We start from the raw sequence: 26,161 nt of genomic DNA, 5'->3' as shown, positions 1-26,161 counted from the left end.
GCCAAGGAGACCGCCCAGGTGGTCCTGGAACACGTCTTCCGGATCCACGGACTGCCAAGGGATGTTGTTTCTGACCGTGGTCCACAATTCTCCTCCGCTTTTTGGAAGGAGTTCTGTCACCTGCTGGGAGCCACAGTCAGTCTGACTTCCGGATTCCATCCCCAATCCAATGGGCAGTCAGAGCGGGCTAATCAGGAGCTCGAGAAGGCACTGCGATGCATGACTTCACGCAACCCCCACTCCTGGTCGCAGCAATTGACATGGGTGGAGTACGCACACAATTCTCTGACCTGCTCTGCCATCAGTATGTCCCCTTTCCAATGTGTTTATGGATACCAGCCTCCTCTATTTGCCAGCCAGGAGGAGGAGGTTACTTGCCCATCTGCACTTGCTTTTGCCCGTCGATGTCGCCGCACCTGGTCACAAGCCCGAGCCACACTCCTCAGGTCCGTTGCCAGCTACACTACCGGGGCCAACCGTCGGAGAATTCCTGCTCCCACCTACCATGTTGGTCAAAGGGTGTGGTTGTCATCGAAGAACCTGCCACTCAGGGTGGAGTCGCAGAAGCTGGCACCTCGGTTCATTGGCCCATTCCCTATCATAAGAGTGATTAGCCCAACTGCTGTCCGGCTCCAACTGCCTAATTCCCTGAGGGTGCACCCCACTTTCCATGTGTCTAAGATTAAGCCCATCCATGAGAGTCCGCTGGTCCCTGCTGCGCCTGGTCCTCCTCCTCCACGGCTCGTCGATGGTGGTCTGGTTTACACCGTCCGCCGCCTGCTTCGGTCCAGACGGAGGGGTAGGGGTCTCCAGTACCTCATTGACTGGGAGGGCTATGGACCTGAGGAAAGGACCTGGGTGCCAGCTAGTCGGATTGTGGATAGGACTCTCATCACCGCTTTCCACCAACGGCATCCTGATCAACCTGCAATCCGTAGGGGCCGCCCCAGAGGGGTCCCTAACCGTCCGGCCCGCTCGGCTTCCTGTCCTGTGCCTGATCCTGTCTCGGGACCTGTCCCATCTCCCGACCACGGCCCTCCGGCTTCCTCCGAGGATGAGGACGTTCACTCGGACCGTTCGGAGGAGTTCTAGCCCTCCTCCGGCTCCCCTCCTCCCGCCCGGCGTGGTGTTGCTCTTGGGACTTCTGGGGCCGTCCCTTGGGGGGGTTCTGTCATGAGCCCTCTCACTCCACCGGGTTACCACCTTAATTGGTTTCCACTATCTTCCACTCTGCTCACCTCCCTCTCTCTACTCAGCCTAACTAGCTCCACCTGTCCCTGCTCTGCTCGGCTCTAATTACTCTGCCAGCTGCGCTGCATTACCCACTAACCTCTCCCAGTATTTAAGGCCCTGTCTTTCAGCTCTCCGGTGTCAGATCGTCTGCAAAGCTCACACCCGGAACCTGTTTGCTCGCGCTTCTGGCTCACCCTGGTTTTGTGACCCCGGACCTGCCTGTTTATTGGATACTCTTCTGCCTTAGGAGATCCAGACCTGCTTCTGCCATTACGACTCCTGACTACTCTTCAATCCCGGTAACTCTGACCAGCCTTCTGCCTTGCTACTACGTATTTTGGATTCCCTTGAACTGTACTGCTGCCTGGTTTCATTCCGCCCTGTTGTGTCTGTGTCTCCCCCCCAGGACTTCTGGACCACCCACCACCGGCTTCATAGGACGCATCGCTGCCACTGGGGGGCACACACCCAGCGCATTGGACGGGATCCCTGTTACCCCTGGAGCCTTCATTCACTCCCTACTTCCCTTTTCCCTTAAGTTTAATAAACTTTCTGGTGTGACGCAATTGTGGTCCTCTGGTCGTCTGTCTGAATCGTGACACCCTATGCTTTCACAGCCAACAGTCATATTCCTTCATAATGGAAGATGGGTAAAAACCCTATGCTTTCACAGCCAACAGTCATATTCCTTCATAATGGAAGATGGGTAAAAACCCTATGCTTTCACAGCCAACAGTCATATTCCTTCATAATGGAAGATGGATAAAAACCCTATGCTTTCACAGCCAACAGTCATATTCCTTCATAATGGAAGATGGCTAAAAACCATATGCTTTCACGGCCAACAGTCATATTCCTTCATAATGGAAGATATCTGTGAGAAATATATGAAAAACCAAACAAATTAACATGAAGCAGATGATGTATTATACGTGTTACACGTAGCATAAAGGGCCCCGTTTGAACCACGGAAGGACAATTAGTCTCAACAAAGGCAACAGTAAAGCCACACAAACACAGACAATGAACAGCAACACAGTGCTACACGTCCACTGACCTTTCAGACTCAACCCATTATTATGGGCAGCTGCAACCCTTTGATATTCATGGTTATGTTTTGTTTGCCTTTTTCACGACCGCCAAAAATGTTGCGGAACAAACATGATTATCTGTTTTCTTTCAGGGCAACTTAACCACACTCACTATGTTAATTACTGCAATGTACTTCTGATGATATCTCGTGAATTTACATGATGTGGATTTTAAAGGTCAAACAAATGATCAAACAAGTCTTGTCTAATTCCCCCAAAATGACGTGTAGCCCACAGAAATATAATAACTAGTAGAATAACTAGTTGAATGACTAGAAGAATGACTAGTAGAATGACTAGTAGAATGACTAGTAGTATGACTAGTAGAATGACTAGTAGTATGACTAGTAGAATGACTAGTAGTATGACTAGTTGAATGACTAGAAGAATGACTAGTAGTATGACTAGTTGAATGACTAGAAGAATGACTAGTAGAATGACTAGTAGAATGACTAGTAGTATGACTAGTAGAATGACTAGTAGTATGACTAGTAGAATGACTAGTAGTATGACTAGTTGAATGACTAGAAGAATGACTAGTAGAATGACTAGTAGTATGACTAGTAGAATGACTAGTAGTATGACTAGTAGAATGACTAGTAGTATGACTAGTTGAATGACTAGAAGAATGACTAGTAGAATGACTAGTTGAATGACTAGAAGAATGACTAGTAGTATGACTAGTTGAATGACTAGAAGAATGACTAGTAATTCTGCTTCTATGGTGTTGCCTACAAGATGCAGTATGTCCGGAAACATAGCTAAAAAGCATATCTATAACATGTAAATGTATTTACATTCTCCATCTGGTATTCAAGAAAACGCACAACAATGAACACCCGGTCATGAGTGATAAGTGCATTAAATGTAACCATTCCTGCTTAAGTAATTACATCTCTCTCAAATTCAGAGTCATTCTAAATGCCTATGTTTAAAGCTGTACTATGCAGAAATCGCTCCAACATTTCCTGATTGCAAAATGTCGAATAGTTCGCCTAATTTCAGATTATGTGACAAAACAAGCAAGTTTAGTGTAGAGAATCATTGTACCATCTAAACCGCTGTGAAATATATTTTCCATAATCAAAAATATTGTATTTTCAGCTGTTTGAAGCTGGTGTTCAAAACCAAAAGTTAAAGATGCAAAAATGAAACTTAGGAATGGGAAGCATAGAAATAGCACACATAGAACATATCTACCGCTTCTTAGACTTGCTTTCAATGAGAATGGCAGATCTATAACTTACATTTCTATGTGAATTTGAATGAGTCCCCCAAAAAGTGACATATTGCAGCTTTAATAAGAGCTGTAAAAGAAAAATAATTCATATGAGTGATGGTCTCCCTCCCATTCTAAATGCGTTGCAGTTGTTTCCATTCATGCCCCTCTCTCAATCTTTTCTCTTGGTGTTTTCCCCTCTGCACTTGTTGCCATAGGAACATGAAGACATGCTGTCATGCTGTGTTCTACAAGTAACAATGTTGTTGTCTTCAAACTGAAGAGTTCATTTATAGTTTTCTACTGAAGGTCTCAAGTCACAAGGGTAAGGTTGTAAACCAGCAGACAATGCAGCACTCTTAAGACCTGGGTTGCATCCATAGACGTGCAAGCTGCAGTAATGTGGTTGGTTTTAATCCATAGAAAGCAGTAGGGGAAATGTAGATTATAAATACAACTAGACAGAGCAGCAGTAGGTGTGGGTAGAAACAGTAGAAAATCCATAAACCAGATAATGTGAAGCCAACACACAGACATTTTAAATTACCGCAACCCATAATTATATTATACCAGCATTATTGTCAGAACTCTGTAACTCAACCTGTAATAAAGGCTATGAACCTTCCACAGGGACTGAGATTTCCCACGACAGGCTAACTGTTACAGCTCCCAGATCTCTTTCAATCCATTTACTGCGTGTGACTCCCTGGCACACCTACCTCTGTGTCATGATGTTTGCACAAAGAGATGGAAATGGACTTCAAAGAGATGAGCTGACTTCTGATGTTTGTTGGTTTCTCTATGGTGGTGTGTGTTCAGCAGAATTTTATTATATTTTTTTATTTTTTTTCACCTTTATTTAACCAGGTAAACCAGTTGAGAACAAGTTCTCATTTACAACTGCGACCTGGCCAAGATAAAGCAAAGCAGTGCGATAAAAACAACAACAACACAGAGTTACACATGGAATAAACAAAACGTACAGTCAATAACACAATAGAAAATCTATATACAGTGGGTGCAAATGTAGTAAGTTATGGAGGTAAGGCAATAAATAGGCCATAGTGCAAAATAATTACAATTTAGTATTAACACTGGAATGATATATGTGCAAGAGATGATGTGCAAATAGAGATACTGGGGTGCAAATGAGCAAAATAAATAACAATATGGGGATGAGGTAGTTGGGTGGGCTAATTTCAGATGGGCTGTGTACAGGTGCAGTGATCGGTAAGGTGCTCTGACAACTGATGCTTAAAGTTAGTGAGGGAGATAAGAGTCTCCAGCTTCAGAGATTTTTGCAGTTCGTTCCAGTCATTGGCAGCAGAGAACTGGAAGGAATGGCGGCCAAAGGAGGTGTTGGCTTTGGGGATGACTAGTGAGATATACCTGCTGGAGCGCATACTACGGGTGGGTGTTGCTATGGTGACCAATGAGCTAAGATAAGGTGGGGATTTGCCTAGCAGTGATTTATAGATGACCTGGAGCCAGTGGGTTTGGCAACGAATATGTAGTGAGGACCAGCCAACAAGAGCGTACAGGTCACAGTGGTGGGTAGTATATGGGGCTTTGGTGACAAAACGGATGGCACTGTGATAGACTACATCCAATTTGCTGAGTAGAGTGTTGGAAGCTATTTTGTAAATGACATCGCCAAAGTCAAGGATCGGTAGGATAGTCAGTTTTACGAGGGCGTGTTTGGCAGCATGAGTGAAGGAGGCTTTGTTGCAAAATAGGAAGCCGATTCTAGATTTAACTTTGGATTGGAGATGCTTAATGTGAGTCTGGAAGGATAGTTTACAGTCTAACCAGACACCTAGGTATTTGTAGTTGTCCACATACTCTAGGTCAGACCTGCCGAGAGTAGTGATTCTAGTAAGGTGGGCCGGGTGCCAGCAGCGTTCGATTGAAGAGCATGCATTTAGTTTTACTAGTGTTTAAGAGCAGTTGGAGGCTACGGAAGGAGTGTTGTATGGCGTTGAAGCACGTTTGGAGGTTTGTTAACACAGTGTCCAATGAAGGGCCTGGAAGTAGCTCCCCTGAGCCTTTAGCTGCTGGGTTGTGTCTCCTTCTGCAGTCATGGTGCTGGGGCATTGGGGTTCTCCTTAGACCGGAGGGGGAACTATTGCCCTCCTACTGGCCCTCCAACTCCACTTCCAGCTCTTTCTGGTCTCCCATCCAAGGCCTAACCAGGTTCAACCCTGCCTAGCATCAGAAGCAAGCCAAACCAAACAGGTTGAGATCTTCAAGTTCCTTGGTGTCCACATCACCAACGAACTATCATGGTCCAAACACACCAAGACAGTCGTGAAGAGGGCACGACAAAGCCTATTCCCCCTCAGGAGACTGAAAAGATTTGGCATGGGTCCTCAGATCCTCAAAATATTCTACAGCTGCACCATCGAGAGCATCCTGACTGGTTGCATCACCGCCTGGTATGGCAACTGCTTGGCCTCCGACCGCAAGGCACTACAGAGGGTAGTGCGTACGGCCCAGTACATCACTGGGGCCAAGCTTCCTGCCATCCAGGACCTCTATACCAGGCGGTGTCAGAGGAAGGCCCTCAAAATTGTCAAAGACTCCAGCCACCCTAGTCATAGACTGTTCTCTCTGCTACCGCACGGCAAGCGGTACCGGAGTGCCAAGTCTAGGTCCAAAAGACTTCTCAACAGCTTCTACCCCCAAGCCATAAGACTCCTGAACAGCTAATCATGGCTACCCGGACTATTTGCACTGCCCCCCCCACCCCATCCTTTTACGCTGCTGCTACTCTGTTAATTATTTATGCATAGTCACTTTAACTCTACCCACATGTACATATTACTTCAACTACCTCAACTAGCCGGTGCCCCCGCACATTGACTCTGCACCGGTACCCCCCTGTATATATAGCCTCCCTACTGTTATTTTATTTTACTTCTGCTCTTTTTTTCTCAACACTTTTTTTGTTGTTGTTTTATTTTTACTTTTTTGTTAAAAATAAATGCACTGTTGGTTAAGGGCTGTAAGTAAGCATTTCACTGTAATGTCTGCACCTGTTGTATTCGGCGCATGTGGCCAATAAAATTTGATTTGATTTGATTTGATTTTAAACCGGCAGTGGGAATGCAGGGTGGTATATTAGCTACTGGTGAGAATAAGGCACAGCGTCTTTAACTGTTTATTCTACCAATGCTAGTAAAGTACCACGCTGCCTCAGCAGCGATTAACACACTTCCTGTGATGATGATGACATTGAGTGATCCAAGAACAGAAGGATCTTTATTCATTAGGGTCTGGATGTCAGTTTGATGCCCGCTGCTCTCCTGCACAGTCTTGGGGACTCCATCATGACTCCTTAGTCCTTCCCTTATCTGCTACTGCGGGGCCTGTCTGGTTTCCAATTACCAGGGCTACGAAAGGTCAGTGTGCAAGTAAATTACCGGCTTCGTATTTCATTATCACGTCTTCATGGTTGGAGTGTCAGGAAGCCATAGACACTTCATTTGATGAAGCACAAGATGAAAGCAACAACTTACTTGATTTCTCTGTAGATCACTCAAATTAGGTTGTCTTGGTCAAAGTCGGCCAGGTAGCGTTGAGTAGCGTCCCAGTTTCACATCTTGAATGAAACGTTTCCCCCAGGTGTCTTTTATTGTCCTCGACTGCAGAATCAAGCACAGATCATTGCACATTCTGCTCTTCCATTTGCAAATGCATTGAGTTTCTATTCACATGTTTGTTTGCGCTTTCCCTGAGGAAATGAAAGCATAAGATTTAATAAAGAAACCATTCAGTTGAGCTGGGTTCATTACAAAGTAATTGCCATTTCGAGCAACTTTGTTTTTTCCATCGTTGTGCAAATGCTACACTGTACAACTCCAAGCCTATCACGGCTCTGTGTGTCTCAACAGGAAGAAGTACTGGATTGGGATCAAAAACGAATCACATTGTCAGAATGAATAAACGATTTATTGGTTCAAGTGGAAAGATCCTCAACTGAGATTCAACAATATAAATGCAACCAATACACATCTGAAACATTGTCATATTTCCTGTCCATATACAGCTGGCTCCTGATATAGGATATTTATATACACTGAACAAAAATATAAACGCAACATGTAAAGTGTTGGTCCCATGTTTCATGCCTGTTAGTAAGAATTTATCCTTTGCCAAGATAATCCATCCACCTGACAGGTGTGGCATATCAAGGATCTGATTAAACAGCATGATCATTACACAGGTGCACCTTGTGCTGGGGACAATAAAAGGCCACTTTAAAATGTGCAGTTTTGTCACACAACACAATGCAACCGATGTCTCAAGTTGAGGGAGCGTGCAATTGGCATGCTGACTGCAGGAATGTCCACCAGAGCTGTAGCCAGAAAATTGTGTTTTCATTTCTCTACCATAAGCTGCCTCCAACATTGTTTTAGAGAATTTGGCAGTACGTCTAACCGGCCTCACAAGCGCAGACCACATGTAACCATGCCAGCCCAGGACCTCCACATATGGCTTCTTCACCTGCGGGATCATCTGAAGGGGTGGGGGGGGCAATAATTCTGATTGGCTGGTCCTAGCTCCCCATTGGGTGGGACTGGCTGCCAGGTGGGTGGGCCTTTGCTCTCCCAGGCCCACCCATGGCTGCACCCAGTCATGTGAAATCCATAGATTAGGGCCTAATTAATTTTTTGCAATTATCTTATTTCCTTATATGAACTGTAACTCAGTATCATGTGTAAAACTCTTCCAAGGGAAGTAGTCAGAACACATGATATCAACAGAGACTTACAGTCAGAACACATGATATCATCAGAGACTTACAGTCAGAACACATGATATCATCAGAGACTTACAGTCAGAACACATGATATCATCAGAGACTTACAGTCAGAACACATGATATCATCAGAGACTTACAGTCAGAACACATGATAACATCAGAGACTTACAGTCAGAACACATGATATCATCAGAGACTTACAGTCAGAACACATGATAACATCAGAGACTTACAGTCAGAACACATGATATCATCAGAGACTTACAGTCAGAACACATGATAACATCAGAGACTTACAGTCAGAACACATGATATCAACAGAGACTTACAGTCAGAACACATGATATAATCAGAGATTTACAGTCAGAACACATGATATCATCAGAGACTTACAGTCAGAACACATGATAACATCAGAGACTTACAGTCAGAACACATGATAACATCAGAGACTTACAGTCAGAACACATGATAACGTCAGAGACTTACATTCAGTGGTCACATGTTTATGAAAGCAGATTTGCTCGTTGGGGTGTTTCTCTCTGATGAAGATAATGGGACGCGTGGTAATTAAAAGACTCATTCATCTCATCGTACTCCAGGAGGAAATGGAGATCCAAGATACTCCATCACCAGCTAAGCCCCTCTCAAGTCATGTGACAGACAGAAGGTGAGTCAGAGGGCCTCTGTCATTGACTCTTAATGTTCTAATAGAGTCGACTCCTGAAGAGGACACATCAGATAAGTAAGAACTGAAGTTTAAGTCACAACACTCGTAATGCATATCCTTTTTATTTGCTTAGAATACCTGCAAAATCTGCTTAATGACGTTTGAAATGTGATTTGAAATCCAACTGGTAAACAACAGACTTGAGCTAATTCCATTTCTATTCTATTTTAAGACACATGAGTTTTCCCCCTAAGTTTATTTGCGCACATATTCCAGTAAATCTAATCCTCTAAGTGGATATATTCTGGATGTCAGCGGCAGAGTTCGCCGAGCAGCACACAACTGAATTGCATTGATATCGTCACTACCTGGATCAGGTTGAAGTGAGTTTACGTTGAAATTACATTCACTCTCATTAGCTCGAGCCCTAGTCTGTGCATTGCCATGAGAGTAATGGTGTTTTCCTTTTATTCAGGCACCAAAAAAATATAATGGATTTAGCATCCATTAGCTGATTAGGCGTGAAATGACATTATCTCCCTCAATGTGAATTTAATAGCGGCCATTTTAGGATAGATTACGCCTGAGTAACACCCCATGGATCTGTCAATCAATCCTCTTATTACTCTGTGGCTGTGTGGCTCTCCTGGCGGGTCGATAATCAGACTGTTATTGTGTGAGTCTGATGAATGCTCTTAGCACACACCATAGTGATGAACAGAGCACCTCCCCAAATGGAGAACCAAGAAGAGAGGGGAAGTACTGGACACCGTACAGAAAAGACTTTCTTGTAAAATAATTGAAGGGGAGGAAATTGAAAGGGAGAGTGAGTAAGGAAAGATAATGTTTCATCTGACTAGTTTGTGCAGGACACTACTTCCAACAATGCACTTGCACACACAGACAGGCACATGCGCTCGCAAATGCACACACACACACACACACACACACACACACACACACACACACAGTCTTACCTAATTCCTTTCCCTTTACGTCAAGGCAGGCCACTAAGTACATTACAATTACCCCTTTCAAATAATGTGCCTCTTTCCCTTCAAATGACTTTCATGACTTCAGTCATTAAAGTTCAGTGCATTATCTCAACAAAAGACAGGCAATATGGAAGGCCTAGGCTTTCTTAGTGAATAGCAGAGTTTCTTCATGTTATAGTTGCCTTCAGCTTGCTTTCTCCTGTGATTTTAGGTTGAATCCTGTGATAGGTGACCTTTGCAAAAAGTGCTTTACCTATTTCATTTACGTTGAGATGTAAGTATCTCAAAATGGTTGAATATGGTTCCATTTCCTGCTACCGGTGAAGGATCTTAATTTGATCACTCTTTTGTTGCTGAGAATTTTCCTGCACCGCAGGAAATGCAGATGAGCTTTGTGATTTGCATAAATTCACTGAAAACCCACACTAAAACAGGGTTATATTAACAGTATTGCACTTTTCATGTAGCCTACTTTTGGCCAGCTAATAGCCTAACCACCGATCAAGCAACATTATGGACTAAATGTTCAAATCCTGTTGCTGCAGGATTATTTTGCTGTGACAATATGGGTCAAATTAAGATCCTACAGCTGTACTTTAAATGTTCATGTCAAAATAATCATATCTTCCTTTTGCTAGTTCTAAATGGAGAGGATTTTTATATTCACCAGGCAAGGTAATGGCATCAATCAAGACCTCTATTCTTCTGTAGATGTCTTCTCTCAGAGCTGATTTATTCCACAATCAAATCTTTGGCCAGGGTTTAGCGCTGTCAGCACTGGATGTTTAGTCATCCAACCAGGTCATGAATTTCAGAGCCTTGGCCGCCATTTGATTAGCATGTAGATGAACACGCGTGCCGTCTCACTCTATTCCCCTCTGCACCATCACAGTCTCAGACGTGATAAAAACCTCATCATGCCAAAAGCCCGGCGAGTCCATTTCGCAATCTCCTAGCGGTAAGCGCCTGGCTCGATAATTAAAGGGGCTTAGAGAGAGAGCGAGATATGGGGGCCAGAGAGAGAGAAAGAGAGAGAGAGGGGGGACAGAGAGAGAGAGAGAGAGAGGGGGAGAGGGGGGACAGAGAGAGAGAGAGAGAGAGAGGGAGAGGGGGGACAGAGAGGGTCCCTGAGCATCCAGACGTAGCCTATCGTGCCAGACAAGGAGAGACAATGGCCACCATAGTGTTGATTTGACAGAAGAAGAAAAATACATTTCCATTTCCGAGTGAAGTGTCCATAGAGTAAAAGGGGATTATTTATCGCCATGGGAGAGACAAGGAGAGAGAGGGCCTTTGACAATGGCAGGATTTTCTGTCCTTCATCGCATGTATCCCCTCTTCAGATAGACAGAGGGAGGGTTCAGGGTTTGAATATATTTTTGAGTTTGTTTCCTGTGAGGGGGGGTATTCATAAATATGTATATAGATTCACTGTAGATTTGTGTTTTCCTTTCCACGCATATGTAATTAATAAATAAAAAATGCAATACTGTGAAGAAATTGAAATATATTGTGAGAGAAATGTTCCATACTGCTCAGTGATGTGTTCTAAAGCGTTATCTTTTTTTTAAATGTTGTATTTGTTGACCACCATTCTCCACCTCCCACTCTCATTCTCTACATGTTCACACACAAAAATCCCCAACAATGATACATTTTTCACTTTATTACAATATTAGCCATTGTGGAGATTAGGTGGAGAGAGTCCTGAAGATACATGCTAAACGCTAAACGGTTCCTTTGTGAGTAGCCTAGTAGATAGCAGGAAGGAAATGAATAGCTTCCGTGTAATTTCCTGCCAAGTATTGGAAATATGTAGATATGATTCATATCATTTGCCTGGTGCACAGGTCTTTTCAACAGCAACAGCATGTTTTTATTCAGTATCACACCCACACCCACATGTAGATTAACTATGCACCAAGCATATTAATAGTTTAATTCCAAAACGCTATATCCACCAGTTTTTCACATTTGTGTTTTTACACCAGAAGTTATTGCTCATGGGTACCTTCATGTGTGTGTGTAAAATATTACTGTTCTCAGATTTTTTATTCATTGATTGTAGGTGCATACTGTATATTTGACAAAGTCTGTGCTTGTCTCACCTTGCTATCTTAAGATGAATGCACTACCTAAAAGTGCATTAAAACTGTTTAATAAAAGTCAAATGTCAATTTTGTACATACAGATCTCAAATCACTGTATTGATTCATAAAAAAAAAATCTATTATATTGACGTCACAAATCTATCATTTGTACAGTTCTTTATTAAACGTTTAGTTATTTGTTACATTTGACTGTAAAACCTAGCAGTACTACTTATTTATCTGAGAGTGAGGTGGATATATAGCGTTTTGCAAAAAAGCATGATTATTTGTCTCTCTGAAATGAAACCATCAAGTGAAACATTTCAAACAAATACATGTCTGTCACTGAACATCCCCATGTCATCATTAGATAGTGAAAAAACACAAATCTCATTCAGAAATTCTTTAAACAATAAAAGCTAATTTACCAACGTTTCTGAAAATGGATATATAGCGTTTTGGAAAGACACTCTTCATGTTGCAACCCAGTATCACAGATTATTGTGACACAAATTGCTTATTGGAAATTTGTGACAGGCACACGAAAAAGTATGTTTTTTTTGTGTGCAGTACATTTACATTACATTTACATTTAGCAGACGCTCTTATCCAGAGCGACTTACAGTTAGTGAGTGCATACATTATATTTTTCATACTGGCCCCCCGTGGGAATCGAACCCACAACCCTGGCGTTGCAAACGCCATGCTCTACCAACTGAGCTACATCCCTGCCGGCCATTCCCTCCCCTACCCTGGACGACTTGTGCACCGCCCCATGGGTCTCCCGGTCACAGCCGGCTACGACAGAGGCTGGATTCGAACCAGGATCTCTAGTGGCACAGCTAACACTGCGATGCAGTGCCTTAGACCACTGCGCCACTCATTTTTATACAGTCCATTTCACAGATAAAGACAGTAGGTTACTTAAGACAGAAACGATAGGAGGGAGATTGGTCGGGGAGGATAGGACAGGTGGGTGTATAACATGAACATCTAGCAACCCGAAAGTTGTGTGTTCGAATCTCATCATCAACTTTAGCCGTTTCGCTAATTAGCTACTTTGCAACTACTTACTACGTTTGAACTACTTAGCATGTTAGCTATCACTTCCCCTTAACCCTAACCTTAACCCTTTAACCTAACCCTTTAACTACCAAGCTAATGTTAACTAGCCCTAACCTTAACCCCTAGCCTAGCTAACTTTAGCCACCTAGCTAGCCTAGCTAACATTAGCCACAACAAATTGGAATTTGCGTAATGAAGACAAATGCGTTATGAAGACAGAAAATCTTATAAAACACACGAAAAGCGTTGTGATGAAAATCGTGTAATACACACAAATCAGTTGACTTTTTCGTGTGCCTGTCATGAATTTCGAATAAGTAATTTGTGTCTATTTCACAATAAGCTGTGATAGTGGTGCATATATGCATGTATGATTACACACTTAGGCCTACATTGCATACAAACACACACACACACAAAACCTGTTTGTATAAATCACTTTGATGTATACCTAAATAATATATTGCCAAAGTTAACAAAATGAACATATTTTATGAATAGAGTGTTAGATTCATGTTCAAACACCATTGCTGTATCTTCTCCTCCATGAGTTAAAGCAGGTTTGTTCAGTCTTCTGACTTGAACCACACAACAAACCAACCCAAAAGCAGGGCAATCGATGAACAGGGGACGTATCAACGGGGACTAAGTCTATGGTCAGGGGACATATCAACGGGGACAAAGTCTATGGTCAGAGGACGTATCAACGGGGACAAAGTCTATGGTCAGAGGACGTATCAACGGGGACAAAGTCTATGGTCAGAGGACGTATCAACGGGGACAAAGTCTATGGTCAGAGGACGTATCAACGGGGACAAAGTCTATGGTCAGAGGACGTATCAACGGGGACAAAGTCTATGGTCAGGGGACATATCAACGGGGACCAAGTCTATGGGGTTAGCGCGCTATGCTCTAGTTAGCGACTCAACATTTTAGTGAGGGTTGAGGGGAGGTACTGGGGGATCTCTCTTTGTATTAGAGATTGCCTGCCTCTCTTCTCCTGGAACAAAAAACGAACTGATTGCTCGGAGGCAGACCAATTCCCTGAGAGGAACTCAATTATTGACTTTGCTAAGTCAACCTTTAATGTACAAATCACCGTACAAACTCTGTCCTTGTCGCGGCCCGCAGCCAATGACAGAAGGCATTCGGCTCACAGTCAAGCACACATTAATTCCTCTCAATCTTCACACTCAATTTAGTCGTGAATGTTCCTGCCAATGTGGCTGAGCCTCAACATTAGGAGCAGTAAATTATACAAACAGCCACTTAATAGTGTGCTGTGCTTCGATGAAGTGAACCCAGGAATGTTGCAGCTATGGGAGGAGTTGGGGGGGAATGAGAACCCAGGAATGTGGCAGCTGTTGGAGGAGTTGGGGAGAAATGAGAGGGCAAAGGCAATCGTGTCCTTACATACAGTGGGGAGAACAAGTATTTGATACACTGCTGATTTTGCAGGTTTTCCTACTTACAAAGCATGTAGAGGTCTGTAATTTGTATCATAGGTACACTTCAACTGTGAGAGACGGAATCTAAAACAAAAATCCAGAAAATCACATTGTATGGTTTTTAAGTAATTAATTTGCATTTACAATGTGATTTTCTGGATTTTTGTTTTAGATTCCGTCTCTCACAGTTGAAGTGTACCTATGATAAAAATTACAGACCTCTACATGCTTTGTAAGTAGGGAAACCTGCAAAATCGGCAGTGTATCAAATCCTTGTTCTCCCCAATGTGTGTGTTCAGTGGAGAATGTGAAACTTGGCTAATGAAGATTGGCATTAAGATTGGCCGTCAATACTAATGTTTGACCCCTCACTGCCTGTCTGTCTGAAGGATGGCCAGCTCTCCTGAAAACTAGCGGGAAGAGGGCGGTGTGTTCAGATCAGAACAAGGGGCAGACCGTGACATTACATGGTGGAGATCTCACCCGACTCATAGTGAATCTATCAGTAGCCAATTCCGGACAGTGTCAAATCTAGGTGGTTAATCAGTTCTACATTAAACCCAGCAACATAGTGTGACACAGTTGAACTTCACTCATAAACGCACCAATCACCCAGAGATGTTGTGGATGTATGCAAATATTAATCAAATATGATATACTGTACAACCCCTCCAATGTGCTCAACTTTTCTCTATTATTTTAGTAGCAGGCATTTTGATGTCCAGTATTCAACATCAGTGTAGATGAAGGAAAGATGTAGGAGCCACTTTAGACTCTGTTTAACTTATGTCTTTGTTTAAACTGGTTTGAAGTGACTAAAATCTGTTTTTTTCGTATCTCCAATACATATCTGATATTTTTCCTGAGGTCTGAACAGCCAAAAAGCAAATGGAATCGGATATTTCATTCATAGGTGATTTGAAATAATATTCTAATCTGATACCTTGCTGTGCGACTTGCATTCAACAGCGCTCATGTGTTGCACATAATTCATGCTGCAAAAAGAGGGACCTGGAGCTTTCTGATAGGGTCTAGAACAGTGCAGCAACAGTGCCACCACATGGAGATACTAGGAACCTCCTGTAAAATGGAGAACCACCCGTAGATACAGTGGGGAGAACAAGTATTTGATACACTGCCGATCTTGCAGGTTTTCCTACTTACAAAGCATGTAGAGGTCTGTAATTGTTATCATAGGTACACTTCAACTGTGAGAGACGGAATCTAAAACAAAAATCCAGAAAATCACATTGTATGATTTTTAAGTAATTAATTTGCATTTTATTGCATGACATAAGTATCTGATCACCTACCAACCAGTAAGAATTCCGGCTCTAACAGACCTGTTAGTTTTTCTTTAAGAAGCCCTGCTGTTCTCCACTCATTACCTGTATTAACTGCACCTGTTTGAACTCGTTACCTGTATAAAGGACACCTGTCCACACACTCAATCAAACAGACTCCAACCTCTCCACAATGGCCAAGACCAGAGAACTGTGTAAGGACATCAGGGATAAAATTGTAGACCTGCACAAGGCTGGGATGGGCTACAGGACAATAGGCAAGCAGCTTGGTGAGAAGGCAACTACTGTTGGCGCAATTATTAGAAAATGGAAGAAGTTCAAGATGACGGTCAATCTCCCTCGGTCTGGGGCTCCATGCAAGATCTCACCTCGTGGGGCATCAATGATCATGAGGAAGGTGAGGGATCAGGCCAGAACTACACGGCAGGACCTGGTCAATGACCTGAAGAGAGCTGGGACCACAGTCTCAAAGAAAACCATTAGTAACACACTACGCCGTCATGGATTAAAATCCTGCAGCGCACGCATGGTGCCCCTGCTCAAGCCAGCGCATATCCAGGCCCGTCTGAAGTTTGCCAATGACCATCTGGATGATCCAGAGGAGGAATGGGAGAAGGTCATGTGGTTGATGAGACAAAAATAGAGCTTTTTGGTCTAAACTCCACTAGCCGTGTTTGGAGGAAGAAGAAGGATGAGTACAACCCCAAGAACACCATCCCAACCGTGAAGCATGGAGGTGGAAACATAATTCTTTGGGGATGCTTTTCTGCAAAGGGGACAGGACGACTGCACCGTATTGAGGGGAGGATGGATGGGGCCATGTATCGCGAGATCTTGGCCAACAATCTCCTTCCCTCAGTAAGAGCATTGAAGATGGGTCGTGGCTGGGTCTTCCAGCATGACAATGACCCGAAACACACAGCCAGGGCAACTAAGGAGTGGCTCCGTAAGAAGCATCTCAAGGTCCTGGAGTGGCCTAGCCGGTCTCCAGACCTGAAACCGATAGAAAATCTTTGGAGGGAGCTGAAAGTCCGTATTGCCCAGCGACAGCCCCGAAACCTGAAGGATCTGGAGAAGGTCTGTATGGAGGTCTGTATGGAGGGGTGGGCCAAAATTCCTGCAGCAGTGTGTGCAAACCTGGTCAAGACCTACAGGAAACGTATGATCTCTGTAATTGCAAACAAAGGTTTCTGTACCAAATATTAAGTTCTGCTTTTCTGATGTATCAAATACTTATGTCATGCAATAAAATGCAAATTAATTACTTAAAAATCATACAATGTTATTTTCTGGATTTTTGTTTTAGATTCCGTCTCTCACAGTTGAAGTGTACATATGATAAAAATTACAGACCTCTACATGCTTTGTAAGTAGAAAAACCTGCAATATCGGCAGTGTATCAAATACTTGTTCTCCCCACTGTATCAGTAAATCCTCATTGAACTCAATCTCATACAGAGTAGGATTTTGGTCGTACATATCAATGTGACACACCGTGTATAGATTTTTCTACATAATTATGTCAATGTCCATCCATTCGATAAAAAGTATTGGAAAAGCACTCACCTCTACTGCAGCCTGTTTGGTAGAGATGGTAATATTTATTACTGACAATAATGATTGACCATCAGGACAATGCTGCCTTTACCGCTCAACCTAAGAAGACGAGAAAACTAAGGGGACGTGGCTGATGTGAAAACCAATATTTATTTTTAGAATTTGTTAAAATTAAGGTTAGGGTTTAGGTAAGGGTAAGACATAGATTTTGGCTAGTCGGGCTGTCAATGGGATGCTGGTCAGAAAAGTCCCCTTAGTCTCTCCATAAGAGGACACGTGATAGGCTACGAGAATTCCCCCCATTTAAATGTACAATTGGCATCCATCGCAATACATCCTAGCCAGTAGCGGTCCGTGGGTAAAACCACTGGGGAAGCCAATGCCATCCTCCTCTCTTTCATTTAAAGGTAATTTCCGATTGAGACGATTTATATGCTGCGTTTACCCTGAATGTGGTCTCCGCTAACTCAGGAAGATTACCTTTAAAATGTGCAAAACCGAAAAGGGGGAAAGTAACATTATTGTCTAACGTAACATATTGTCAATGACATCAGATTGAGTACAAAAATTGATCCAACAACTATTTGTCTCAATCTGAAGCATTTTAATCAAAAGATCACATTTGTCCTCAAAATGGGAATAAAATAAATACTTTTTAAAATATTTTTATTTTTACATAAAACGTTAATGATGCACATGCTTTCCAGGAAGCAATGAAACAACAAAAAACAGTTGCATCATACCAAAATATTGACCTAAATACCAATATATAATTGTAAACAATGATAAACAGTCAACAGCCTGTTCTATATCCTGTCTGCCACAGTCCTGCCTCAGTGCCAGGCAGTCTATAGAAGGGCGTAGAGGAGTCACAGGGAAGTCACCTCTGCTATTGCTTTGGTACACAGCGTCTCCTGAGAGGGTGGTCCTCACATCCTGCACGGCCACCCCTGGGTACTCCACCTCAGGCTCTCCAGGGTCTTCAGGAAAGAGCAAAGGGCCTGATCCTCTTCCTCTGTGATGTCAGAGAAGGAGGAGGGGTGTGTCTGCATCCGGAGGCGGGGCTCCCGGTGGCCCCTGCTGCAGAGCCGGACACCAGGGACCACAGGCTGAGGGAACTCCTCCATCGCCAATGGCAACAGATGGACGGGCAGTGTGTCCATTCTGGTGGCTGCGAGGCCAGGTAGAGAAAGATCCAGTGTGGAGTTGAAAAGGTCTGGAAAATAAGTGAATGAAATCTGGTGGGCTTTGAGCTCAATCTGAAGTCTGACAGTAAGTAAACTATGCAGCCAGGAAGAATGCTATCAATTTATCGCTCTGATAAACAGCGATTTCAAAATCCCCAGGTCCAGGTTATTCCTACCTGTACTGGTATATCTGCCTGTTTACCTCCATCTGTCCTGGTTTCTGCTCCTGATAACAGTGGCTGGAGGGAGGAGAGCAGGAGAGCTTGATCTCTTCACCAGTGTCTTCAGTGCTACCGCTCCCTCTGGAACTTCTCTTAGTAGCTGTGAGTGTCTGTGGGAGCTGTTAGCTCCACCCGTGGTTATATAGGTCCCTCCCAGCCACCCACTCACTCCTGCTGACTACCCTCTTCCTGCAGTGCCAGGCACCCCTCTCCCTCCCTCCCTCCTTTTCAGCAAAGTCACAGTTCCGTCTTCCATAACGATCCTCCGGAATCAGCCCCCAGAAATAAACATGGTAAAGAGTCGGAGGGGAGGGGTGACAGCAGGAGAGAGAGGGAGAAAAAGAGAGAGAGCGGGAGAGAGAGACAGAGACAGAGAGAGAGACTCACACACACAGAGAGAGACAGAGAGAGAGCGGGAGAGAGAGAGTGGAAATGGAAAGTGGAAATGTAGGTAATTAAGAATGCAAGCAACAAATCCATTTCACACAACACACATAGGCCTGTCTGATGTGGGTGGGCTGCTTTCCCAGTCATGGCCCAGATGGCCTTAGGCGTGTGTGTGTGTGCAGGTCTCCGACAGAGACTGCATAAGTGACATACGGGCATGTGGAGTCTCAAACTCATGACATCACAACAACATGTCATTCTTGTCATCTCTATAATTATCCCATATGTCACACTGTTGTGACTGCTATATGGAGCTTCAGTTACAGTCCATAAGGAAAGTCCAGTCTGCTATATGGAGCTTCAGTTACAGTCCATAAAGAAAGCCCAGTCTCTGCTATATGGAGCTTCAGTTACAGTCCATAAAGAAAGCCCAGTGTTACGAGAATTTCTATCTCTAATTCAACCTAAGCTTGAATCATTACCAGAGGTTGTAAGGCTCTGGTTTTAATCATCAATGATTCAAGGTCCACAACCCACAAGGATTATCTGTATCTTTATTCATGGAGAGCTCTGCCGCCCAAAACACATACACTCCTGTTTTATACCTCGACACACAAAGGCACCCTGCTCCGCCCACCTCTAGGAGGCCCCCTGTAACCCGTTTTCTCAGTCCCCTTCACCCTGGAATGTTTAGTCCCGCCCCCCTCTGTTAGTAGGTTGACAATACATTATAATTCTAACACAGTTCACACATTTATACTGTATTTGGGGTGAAATCCTTTAGTCATTATTCTTAAAATACAAATTAATCCAACAATCCACCCCTTTGACTAAATATCTTCACCTTCAGGATAAATGTATTTTACAAGCATGATTAATCTCAGAGATCACGTCAGAACTAATAAACATTTCATCCAATTGCGGTCTTTCAGGGTCCAAATCCTCGTCATCCACCAAGCCTGGAGGATTGTTTTTTTCACATTCCCCTGGTCAGAGTCCGGAGTCAGTCCATCTCTCATCATTGTTCAGATACTGCACCTCACCAACGCCTGATTCACCAATCCTCGGACACAGGGAACAAGACAACAACCACATAATACAAGAATAACCATACAAACACTGACCGCTCCTAAGATGGTGGCTGCTATGGTTTTCCATTTACCAAATATTTCATCAAACCACCCTATCAACGATGTACTAACTTCTGAGTTCTCAGTTCATTCTTCACTTAGTGCAGTTAATTCTGTAAGAGCTCTGGTGACTGTCCCATCCAGTGTGGTGTTGTTAGGGATAAATGTGCGACAATGGCTTATCATTCTATAGACACCGGCCCTTTCTGCCTGATCTAGAACCAACCTCTACTAAGTTATGAGCGGGATGGCGGATAATCGCTCTGAGATCCCCTTTACTGCATCTCTAGTCTGGTCAATGAATCGTTGTTGGTTGTAATAGATATCATTTATCCAATCCATATTTTTGTTTATCGTCACCCACCAGAAAAATGTTGTAGTAAAACCCTCCCATATTTGATTCATAGCTTTGTATTCGTCTGGAACACCCCTGGGGATGCCTATACCATCTATCCAAATTGGGCTATTTCCTTCCTGACCTATATTTCTCCTCCTCCTGATTATTCTTCCTGTCACTGGTCTTTGATGACTAATTCTTACAGGTTTGGACCAACAATACTGGTGCACAAGTACCCACCCATCCTTCTGGTAATGTCTGTCGAAATGCTCCCTTTGTTAGTACATGCCCACCACACATCAGTCAGAGGGATGGTATGGTTCCTAATTTTTCCCCTCCCTTCCTTATCTAAATCAGTCCGATTAATTATCTCCTTACAGCCATCAAAATCACCTAAGTTACGGGTGCCATTTCTATGTCTGTAACACTGGTATTCGCCAGGAGTTAAAGTGAATCTAGGTGGGCTGGCCGAGTATGTCAATTTTGCCAGCCCAATCCCTGTGCACTTTGGCTCTTTTTGATTGGACCCCAGGTCTAATACACAGGGAAACATTGCCTTTGGCATTGGGGCGGTCAACATTGTCGGTCGCCCAATGGAGCATGCATAACAATTGGTCTCCCCCAAGGCCCTAGCGGTGTACTTCATCCACTTTAACCAGAGATTCTCATCAGAGACCCCCTCCACTTCCCCTTGGTTCCATTCTTGGAGGAGAAAATCTTTCATAGTGGACGGGTTAGTCGAATTGACTCCGTCATCCCTTGACTGATCTACTCTGTCTATTGCTATTAATGACAGTACCTGTGCCCTCCATATCTTTCAACTCCATCAAATGTAATCTTAGACAAGTATCCCATCCGTATTAATCCGCGCAAGCCCAGTAAGTTATTTTCATGTCCTCTCTAGTGACCTTTACTATTGTTACTACCATCTCTGTGGGGATATCGTTATACCTTCTTATCCTCCATCTGGACGTCCAGCCCCCCCCCCCCGTCTCATCTCTCCGTCCCCCAGTATCTCTAAATACCTGAGCCCAGGAACAATCCGCAGAGGGAGCTGAACATAATTACAATGGGATTTTATAATCCCAAGTTGCTTGCTTATTCGTCCTGATAAGATCCCTAATCCTAATTTTGAATCTTACTCCCCACCCTTCTCTGACTCCTATTTTGTAGATCACTCGTCCTTGACGGTCAGTAGGTCGGGTCGCTTCCCTTTTATTTCTTAATAATGGTAAGGCCATAGCGTAATTGGTGCGAGGTGGTGGTGGATCTTGACATACCAAGACTATTGCAGAGACTATGATGCAGCTCAGGGTCACCCGTATTCCCAAAAACCGCCAACCCTCTCCTGCCTTTAGTCCTTCTGCTTGGTACCACCCCATACTCACACCCTAAGAACACACTACAGTGATGATAGGTCGGGGTAGGAGATCTTCATTGACAGAGGTGATCCCTGGACCATATTGGTCTAGTTCTGCTCTCCAACTCTGTGTGTGCTAAGTGGTGCTTGTATGTGGTCTTACCTCTTGCAGTGGGTAACATGGACCCAGGTTCCTTTCTCTGCTATTCTAATGGCCAAGGCGGTGACCAATATAACCTGATAGGGCCCTTCCCAACAGGCCTGCTTCCAGTTTTCCTTCTAGTGACTGGATGCTCACCAGTCACCTGGTTAGATAGTGTGGGTCACCTTCTCCTTTAGTTCACCTGTGGGGCACAAAACCTCTGACATACGGGTGTGGTTAATAAACTATCTTCACACATGTTCAGATTAATCTATCAATTTCTGACTGCATTCTCTTTCTAGACTGTATCTAAAAAAAAAATTTTTTTTAAGTATTTTGTCCTCTCCTTCGTATATTATTTAATCCTACAATTAGCCTCTTCCCCCCTCTTGACACATAGTTCTGCTCATGTGTCAATATTACCACCTACCTAAACAATCCCTTAGGTAATTTATCAACCAATTGCCATGCCTTTCATTTTTGAGATTGTCTTTTGCTTCTTTATTGCTCCTCCCACTTCCTTTGTCTTTTATGGCAGCTAAATTCGACTTTCATCCAGTTCAGAATCAATTAGTAATCCAATCATCAATCTCTTATCTTGTAAAAACACTTATGTTTAGTTCAAACTCTGTTCTACCCAGGCTCTCCCGGGCTTGACCTGAAGACTGATTGTTGGACATGACAAGTCCATATTTAGGTCACCTAAGTCTTCTGCCTAGCAACAAAGAATAAAAACCTCTATGTTCGTGATTAACCCAGTTATATCTAATAGCCCACCAAAAAAAACGTCATCATCTTTAAATCACGACCAATGTCATATCCCTCTTTACTCTCTACCATTTGGATAACATCCCTGATGTACAGTGGGGAAAAAAAGTATTAAGTCAGCCACCAATTGTGCAAGTTCTCCCACTTAAAAAGATGAGAGAGGCCTGTAATTTTCATCATAGGTACACGGCAACTATGACAGACAAATTGAGAATTTTTTTCTCCAGAAAATCACATTGTAGGATTTTTAATGAATTTATTTGCAAATTATGGTGGAAAATAAGTATTTGGTCACCTACAAACAAGCAAGATTTCTGCCTCTCACAGACCTGTAACTTCTTCTTTAAGAGGCTCCTCTGTCCTCCACTCGTTACCTGTATTAATGGCTCCTGTTTGAACTTGTTATCAGTATAAAATACACCTGTCCACAACCTCAAACAGTCACACTCCAAACTCCACTATGGCCAAGACCAAAGAGCTGTCAAAAGACACCAGAAACAAAATTGTAGACCTGCACCAGGCTGGGAAGACTGAATCTGCAATAGGTAAGCAGCTTGGTTTGAAGAAATCAACTGTGGGAGCAATTATTAGGAAATGGAAGACATACAAGACCACTGATAATCTCCCTCGATCTGGGGCTCCACGCAAGATCTCACCCCGTGGGGTCAAAATGATCACAAGAACGGTGAGCAAAAATCCCAGAACCACACGGGGGGACCTAGTGAATGACCTGCAGAGAGCTGGGACCAAAGTAACAAAGCCTACCATCAGTAACACACTACGCCGCCAGGGACTCAAATCCTGCAGTGCCAGACGTGTCTCCCTGCTTAAGCCAGTACATGTCCAGGCCCTTCTGAAGTTTGCTAGAGTGCATTTGGATGATCCAGAAGAGTATTGGGAGAATGTCATATGGTCAGATGAAACCAAAATTGAACTTTTTGGTAAAAACTCAACTCGTCGTGTTTGGAGGACAAAGAATGCTGAGTTGCATCCAAAGAACACCATACCTACTGTGAAGCATGGGGGTGGAAACATCATGCTTTGGGGCTGTTTTTCTGCAAAGGGACCAGGACGACTGATCCGTGTAAAGGAAAGAATGAATGGGGCCAAGTATCGTGAGATTTTGAGTCAAAACCTCCTTCCATCAGCAAGGGCATTGAAGATGAAACGTGGCTGGGTCTTTCAGCATGACAATGATCCCAAACACACCGCCCGGCAACGAAGGAGTGGCTTCGTAAGAAGCATTTCAAGGTCCTGGAGTGGCCTAGTCAGTCTCCAGATCTCAACCCCATAGAAAATCTTTGGAGGGAGTTGAAAGTCCATGTTGCCCAGCAACAGCCCCAAAACATCACTGCTCTAGAGGAGATCTGCATGGAGGAATGGGCCAAAATACCAGCAACAGTGTGTGAAAACCTTGTGAAGACATACAGAAAACGTTTGACCTGTGTCATTGCCAACAAAGGGTATATAACAAAGTATTGAGAAACTTTTGTTATTGACCAAATACTTATTTCCACCATAATTTGCAAATCAATTCATAAAAAATCCTACAATGTGATTTTCTGGATTTTTTTTCCTCACTTTGTCTGTCATAGTTGACGTGTACCTATGATGAAAATTACAGGCCTCTCTCATCTTTTTAAGTGGGAGAACTTGCACAATTGGTGGCTGACTAAATACTTTTTTCCCCCACTGTATGTATGCCTCCTTAGAGTTTCAAATGATTTTACCATGGGCTGCCATTGCCTTCCCATAGATAAGATCACTTAATTTACCCGTATGCAGTACATAATGGAGTACCCAAGCTTTACAGCGGTTTATCATTACTAAAAAGCTCATCATTAGTTTTTTGTTTAACGGTTTTGGCGCTTCAAGTATAGCAGTTTTCCTGGATGAGTTTAACATTCGCCCCTCCTGAGTTATAGTGTATCCTAGGTAAATGACCTCGCTCTGCCAAAGTTGAAGCTTCTTTTTGCTCACTTTGTGTCCCTGTTCTCCCAGGAAGGTTAACAATTGGATTGTATCCAATTGAGTGGGATTAGCTAATAGAATATCATCTACATAAACTAACATTTGGCTTCCTTCCCTAGGTTCAAACTTTCCCAAATTCCTAGTTATAGCCTGGGCAAAGATTGTAAGACTTTCCGAGTAGCCTTGAGGCATCCTAGCGTAAGTTCATTTCCTTCCCTGAAAAGTAAAGCCAAACCACCCCTGACTACCTGGATGAACTGGGATACTAAAGAAAGCATTAGCTAAATCTATCACTGTAAAATAGGAGTTCTCTGGTTTCAATTGGTTCAGCAATGTATGTGGATCTGGTACACATGGAGCTCAGGGAATTATATTTCTATTAACCCCCTGCAAGTCCATGACCATCCTCCAGTCGGCGCTAGGTGCCACCTTTTTAACAGGAAATACTGGAGAGTTGCATTGTGCCTCATCTCCAGGAATTATCACCCCTCCCTTAAGTAAATGCTCAAATGTAGGTGTTATCCCTTTTATTGCTTCTGGTTTCATAGGGTATTGCTTTTGGTATGGTCTATGATCGGATCGAGGAATCACTTGTACTGGAGCTACCCCCTTAATTAGTCCTACATCGGCTGGTCCTTGTGACCATAATTTGAACGGAATTGCTGCTAACTCAGCCTCCTGTTCCTGAGTTAAGAAAATCTCTTCCTGTCATCCGTTAAAACTTGTCTCCAGGTGGACCCCGGGCTGGGTTTTTGCTCTCCAATTCAACTTTCTTCTATATCTCCCAGTGGAGTGGCTATACTGATCCCCATTTGGTGTATTCTGCCAGTCAGTAATGTTTTTCCCCTGTTTTATCCATTTACCTAGTGATAACCATTCCTCTGAATGTTCTTTCACTAGGGCAACATGGGGGCTCCATCTTTCTCTGTACAGCCTCTGGCTCTGTGGTCCCAACTCCACCTCTACAGCTGCACGTTTTTAATCATAGTGAACCCATTTTAAACCAATATTTTTTTCTGTGGTTTTTAACACTTCTTCCTCATAATCTGGGTTAGGGCTTGGGTGCTCATTACACCATAATGTACAGTGTAAGTCATCTACTGTCATCTTAGTTGATCCAATCACTAACTCATTTCCTAGGTCTATTAGTGCTTTCGGTATGTCTGTAGGTCCCCCTCTTAGCAGATCCTGGCTATACCAATAGCATGGTTTTCCCTCCCC

At 43.4% G+C, this 26,161-nt stretch overlaps 1 long non-coding RNA gene across 1 annotated transcript; it reads right to left on the bottom strand.

The window, feature by feature from the left end:
• Positions 1–18,089: 18,089 nt before the first annotated feature.
• On the bottom strand, positions 18,090–18,976 carry LOC123482547. The gene is made up of 2 exons (XR_006657793.1): positions 18,801–18,976; positions 18,090–18,653 (listed from the first exon to the last, which is right to left on the bottom strand). It is a non-coding gene; the product is annotated as an uncharacterized LOC123482547 (long non-coding RNA).
• Between the last annotated feature and the right edge of the window lie 7,185 nt (positions 18,977–26,161).

The sequence above is a fragment of the Coregonus clupeaformis genome, chromosome 35 (genome assembly GCF_020615455.1).
Source record: "Coregonus clupeaformis isolate EN_2021a chromosome 35, ASM2061545v1, whole genome shotgun sequence".
Classification (NCBI taxonomy): domain Eukaryota; kingdom Metazoa; phylum Chordata; class Actinopteri; order Salmoniformes; family Salmonidae; genus Coregonus; species Coregonus clupeaformis.
The sequence above is the reverse complement of the archived record's forward strand: the minus strand, read 5'-3'. Positions and strand labels throughout refer to the sequence as shown.